The following is a 6536-nucleotide window of genomic DNA, read 5'->3' on the forward strand; positions in this document are numbered from 1 at the left end:
TATGCCAAATCCACAGTACTCCCGGGAAGCCTGCAAACCATACCCACAGAGATTGTTGGGTCTTCAAGCAGTCCGGCAAACTCAACGTCAAACACAAGGGGCTCAACACACCAAGCGAGGACGATGACGAACCCCACAAGCAGAGCACCGGAAAACAAAAGAATTTCCCACAAGAAGTCAAAAGATTAAACTCACTTCACGTGACAAAAGGGAAAAATAGAGCGGCACCCATAGAGGTACAAGCCATACGGCCTATCCCAGAGGAGTCCCGCCGCTGGTTGTTAAAACCAATCACCTTCGACCATCAGGATTACTCTAGAAGTATCCGGAATGCAGGATGGACTGCCTTGATAGTAGATCCGATAATTGACGGACTCCAATTTACACAAGTCCTAATGGACGGCGGCAGTGATCTAAACCTGCTATACCAGGACACAATCCGCAAAATGGGGATAGACCCAACCAAAATTCGCCATAGGAACACTTCCTTTCAAGGGGTAATGCCAGGCCCATATGCCCATTGTACAGGCTCTCTACTGCTAGGAGTTGTGTTCGGCTCACCCGACAACTTCCACCGCAAAAAGTTAACCTTCCACCTCGCCCCATTTACAAGTAGTTACCAAGCACTACTGGGACACGAAGCTTTCGCCCGCTTTAACGCAATACCGCATTATGCATCCCTTACACTTAAAATGCCCGGTCCGCGAGGCATCATCTCCTTAAAGGGAATTATCGAGTGTTCCTCGAGCGCGGAAGATTGTGTGACTGCCTTGACAGCCACAGACTAAACCGGCTTTACTAATCAAAGCACCTAAATAGGTCATCCAGACCCCGGACACGGTTAGACGAGTCCGGCGTAAACATACAAGGGCTTACTAGCCGCATGCCCCAGCACAAGGGGCTCCGCGCCTGTACAACAAGAGACAATAAAGCTCAATCTTATTCATTTTTTGAATCGTACTTAGTTTATTTAATATAACGTACATTTTTGCATGATCTTTTTCAACTAAGTTCCTCTCTTTTACAGATGAACACCGTGCTACAACCGTCCAGGATACGGCACAACGGAGACACAGGCGCGGACATGCAGTAGGGACCCGTGACAAGGATTCTTTTCAGATTAAGACCCTGCATACACCTTTTTTACTGTCTCTTGTTGATACACATCCCCTGGTTTCTTGCCATAACCGAGGAGGAGGCTGGCGTTTTGGCATGGGCCATGTCATAATTTTGCGCGTACCTGGAAACCAGCGGCTTATTACCAAGGGTGTTGTTCGGCCTGTTTTCATAAAGACCGAATACCTTAGGGAGTGTTCGGTGTCGCGAGTTAGGCCTTATATGCATCATCTTCGAATCATGTCTTTGGTCAAATGTTGGGTTTACCCGACTCCTGTGTTTTGCTGCCTTACGTTCCGCTCTATCGGCTAAGGCGGCACTAGGAGAACTACTGCGATTGTGCCCCGGTTCGGCCAAGCGAGCACCTCAGTGGAGAAAGCCGAAAACTGACTGTCATGATATAGCGTGAGACTGGTCAACCACTCGATGACCCGCCAGAATCTATAGGATTCCTCCGCATTGACGAAGGGCCGTTTCCCGGTCAGGCACACACACGCCCCGAATTCGGGTGAGCGCGGTGCCCCTAGGGGCTATATAGTAGCCCCACTGTCAAACTCCTATGGCTAAGTGAAAGTGATAAAGCATTATAGTCCGGTTGCCTAGTTTGCTGCGCTACCACCTCCTTTATAGGACCAAGACGTTGGATCAAGTGTGAAAATGCGCCTTTTGCAAACACCCCCGCATTATATGCGTGGGGGCTGAAGCCAAAGACTGCCATCTTTCAGGTTATATATACATATACATTAGCGGCCGCACAGGAGGTATTTTAATTCTTGAAAGGCACAAGTATAAAAAGCTTTTATATTCTATCGATACATTGTTTCACAATAATACATGTTATTCGAACATAATATCCTTTGAGCACTGCGTCTATATTAAACGAGCACCCTGCAGAACTTCCTGAAAATAGTGCTCGACAGGTACTCGGCTTCCGTCCGAATCTTGGGATGCAACATCGGTGGCCTTCATCTCCGCCCAGTATGTGTTGACACGGGCAAGAGCCATCCACGCACCCTCTATGCATGTCGACCTCCTCATTGCATTGATATGCGGCACCGCACCAAGGAACTGCTGCACCAAGCCAAAATAAATTTTCGGCTCGGGCCTTTTCGGCTACAAAAGACTCACGATATCCTTCATGGCAAGTCCGGATAACCTATTCAGCTCCGCCCATTCGGCCAAGCGATCGGTTAATGGAAGTGGGCGCTCTGGATTATGGAACTGCGACCAAAAAACCTTTTCCATTTCGTGATCTTTTTGATCTCGGAAGTGTTCGGCCGCGTTCGCGGCACTTGCCGCCAAGTCCAGATAAGCATCCTCCGCACTCCACAGCTGGTCCAACTAAGCGTAATTAGGATCCATGAATTTCCTTCGCAGCAAAAAGGGTTTTCCAGCCGTGATATCTCCGCCCTAACACAGCTCCTCCTTCATAGCTCTCATTGCAGAGAGAGCATCCTTGGCCTCGGTAGTGGCCTTCTTCAGGTCCTCTTGCACCGCTCGATCTTCTTTTTCAAGAAGCTTGCAGCGGTCGGCAGCATTCTTCAACTTCACGGCCATATCGGCCATTTCCTTCTTGCTTCGTCAGTGAGCAGCCTGTTCGGCTTTTAGCTCTTTGGCCGCCTTTAAGGCAATCGCATCACTCTTTCTGGCCTGCTCCTTGTCCCGGGCGAGCTCCGCCCGAAGGTTCTCCATGGCGGCGGCACCATCTGCATCAAGCATACATGTTGTAAGGCACGAGCATCAAGCTCCCTTACCAGGTGTTCGCGGAGAAATTGCATACCTTGTGACTTGTCAAGTCGCTTATTGACAAGCGTGATGTCGGCATCCGACACGTCAAGTTGCCACTTTAGTTCGGCAATTCATCAGTCCGGCTAGCCACCGGACCCTTCGCCACCTACATAGGAAGGGCGACACATTATACCTGGGATTATGATCCTCGGCGTGCTATCATTTTTTATAACACACCGAGCCTCAGGGGCTACTATCTACACATGGCACATTTTATATGCGGTTACATCATTTTGCGTACCTAAAAACCTGTCAGTAAACTTCTGACGGCATTGTGCAATCCGCTCTCCGCGGATGAAATCCTTTCAATCACCGTACCCATTAACGCACGGTGATCTTTTGAGATAGACGCTCGCCCGAGCAGATCCTTCAGGTCCTCCGACCGTACACCAGGTGGTGCCGGACTCGTCCGACGGCCTTTTTCGAAGGCCGAACGCGCAGGGCTTTGAGGGGAAATACGACTGCCTTCTGGCCCCGCTGGACTCGGAGAAACCCTCCGCGACGACACCTCAGGGTCGCCCGCCTCGCAAGACGGTACAGCAGGGGGAGGCGTTTCGCTCTCTATCATCTCCGGACAAAGGTCCCCCAAAGATGAGCTCTGTTGAGAAGGGATGAGATCCGAACTACAAGGTAAAACTTCGGTTATCTTCATCAGAAATAGGGCAGGGATATCCTTTATTTAAAAAAAAACTCCCCTTTTTACTTACGGCTCGGTGGAGGGCTGATACCCTTGGGGGCATAATGCGGCCGAGGCATCTCTCGGCGCAGGACCGTCTGACGAAGATTTCTTCCCCCGCTTTAAGACCATGGTCTCCGGGTCTTCAGAGGCGGTCCTCTTATTCCCTTGGATAGAGGGATTCTTGATCCCTCCTTTCCTGACATCCTCCTTCGCGGAGGCGGCAGCTTCCTTGTCCCCCCCTTCACCTTCTTCCCAAGGCGCAACCTCTAGCATCCTGGTTAACACGGGATCCGGCGTGGTCTCAGGGAGGGGGGCCGGACACCTTATTAACTTTGCTTTCTATATCCACTCATGTTCAAGGGACAGCCCTTTTGAGGGCGAATTCATGATAAATATGGGATAGCGTGTCCGAGTACAAGGCTACTTACTTGAGTATCCGGGCGATTGCAGTTCAGACCTGCGTCCTCGGTCAAGTCCGGACACATCACCTATGATCCGAAGAAAAGCTTGTACATCTCCACGGGCGTCGCGCCCATAAAATGTTGGAGAGCTTGTGGTCCCTCCGGGTTAAATTCCCACAGGCGGAGGGGGCGACGTTTGCAGGGAAGGGTGCGACGAATCAGCATGACCTGCGCCACTACGACCAGAGTGATCTCTCTCTCTAGGAGATCTTGAATGCGGCCCTGCAACAAGGGCACGTCCTTGGACGGACCCCAGTCAAGTCCTTTATTGACCCATGACACCAGCCGCGGTGGAGGACCCGAGCGAAAGGCAGGTGGCGCCACCCATTTGGTGCCCCTGGGAGCTGTGATATAAAACCACACTTGTTGCCATAAGCCGAGCTCCTCTTGAAAAGAGCCCTCGGGCCACGGAGCATCGGCATTCTTGCTTATAACAGCCCCTCTGCACTCTTCCTGCTGCCCCTTGATCACCTTCGGCTCCACTTTGAAGGTCTTGAGCCACAATCCAAAGTGAGGGGTAATGCGGAGGAAGGCTTCGCATACGACAATGAACGATGAGATGTGGAGGATGGACTCCGGATCCAAGTCATGAAATTCCAACCCATAGTAAAACATGAGCCCCCTCATGAAGGGGTCCGTCGGGAAGCATAGCCCCCGAAGGAAGTGAGACGCGAACACTAGGCTTTCGCCAGGCTTGGGAGTGGGAATAACCTGCCCTTGGGCAGGCAGCCTATGCGAAATTTTGCCGGTCAGATACCTGGCATCTCTTAGCTTTAGCACGTCTTCTTCCGTAACGGAGGAAGGCATCCACTGGCCTTGCAGGTCGGAGCCGGACATCATCGAAGGTCCGAAGCGCCTGAATCTGGAGCTTTGGGTGTTGGAACTTGAGGCAAGGGGCGGATTCGTTTGAGATTGAAAGAAAGGAGTGGAGCCTTGGTCTCTTTATAAACAGGTTGAATACCAAGAGCCTTCCCCGTGACCGTTCGGGACTCGCCTTCGATAGAGGAGACGTACCAACGGGCACAACTGGGTTACCCACGCCCGTATTAATGAGAATCCCAGAATAAGGGGACATGATCTCTCCTTTGACAAGATGTGCCAAGGAAACCGCCTCGCTAAACGCGCTGAGGTGGAATAGTAAAAACGATACGAATAAAGGCTTGGCCGTGGTGTGATGTCATGCCATGGAATACGTCAGCAGATTGAATTTGTGTAAATATTATTCTCTCTACGGTGGTATGTGGAACTTATCTTGCAGAGGCGGACACTATCCATGTGTTCAAAATCTTCTATGAAGTATTCGGAGGAGGAACCCGCCTTGGAATGCCGAAGACAATATGCGCGCCGGACTTGTCGTCATTGAAGCCTGGTTCATGGGCTACTGAGGGAGTCCTGGATTAGGGGGTGTCCGGATAGCCGAACTATCACCTTTGGTCGGACTCCTGGACTATGAAGATACAAGATTGAAGACTTCGTCCCGTGTCTGGATGGGACTTTCCTTGGCGTGGAAGGCAAGCTTGGCAATACGGATATGTAGATCTTCTACCATTGTAACCGACTCTGTGTAACCCTAACCCTCTTCGGTGCCTATATAAACCGGAGGGTTTTAGTCCGTAGGACGAACAACAATCATACCATAGGCTAGCTTCTAGGGTTTAGCCTCTCTGATCTCGTGGTAGATCTACTCTTGTACTACCCATATCATCAATATTAATCAAGCAGGAGTAGGGTTTTACCTCCATCGAGAGGGCACGAACCTAGGTAAAAACATCGTGTCCCTTGTCTCCTGTTACCATCTGCCTAGACGCACAGTTCGGGAACCCCTACCCGAGATCCTCCGGTTTTGACACCAACAATAGGCAATAGAAGCATAATTCTTATAAAAGTATGGCAAATTTTTCAGATTTGTAAAGAGTAGCATCATACTTGGCAATTAACATAGCAATTTCAAAAGCACCCTTAAAAGCAACAAATTCTTCAATTTGTTGAACATCATAGTAAATATAAACACCCTTAGCATAAGAAGATAAGATTCCATTATCAATAAACTCACATTGGTAGGGAAGGTGTTTTTTAGGGTTTTCAGAACAACAAGTAAAATCATATTCCCAACATAAATTCCAAGCATAGCATTGTAAACGTTGAATTTGACTCCATAATATTTTCCCTTTTTCAGATATATGGTGCCGCACATAACAAGCATGCTCATCTAAAGATTTGCCCTCAACTAAGCTATTTGGGGTTTCAGCATGAGCACATAGGGATCAAAGATGATCCAAGTAATAAGCTTCAGTAGTGTGATAGATTTTGAGTGGTTCTTCAACCATTGGTTCAACAGGTACAACTAATTTTTTTGGTATTTTGCATTTCCTACCCATAACTAAAGATAGAGAACAACTAAGAACAGCAAATAAAAATTACTTAGTGATAAAGCAAACAAGCACACATGAGAATATTCACCCCACGCTATGACTCCCAGGCAACGGCGCTAG

Source organism: Triticum aestivum, chromosome 3B, assembly GCF_018294505.1.
Source record: "Triticum aestivum cultivar Chinese Spring chromosome 3B, IWGSC CS RefSeq v2.1, whole genome shotgun sequence".
NCBI classification, from domain to species: Eukaryota; Viridiplantae; Streptophyta; class Magnoliopsida; order Poales; family Poaceae; genus Triticum; species Triticum aestivum.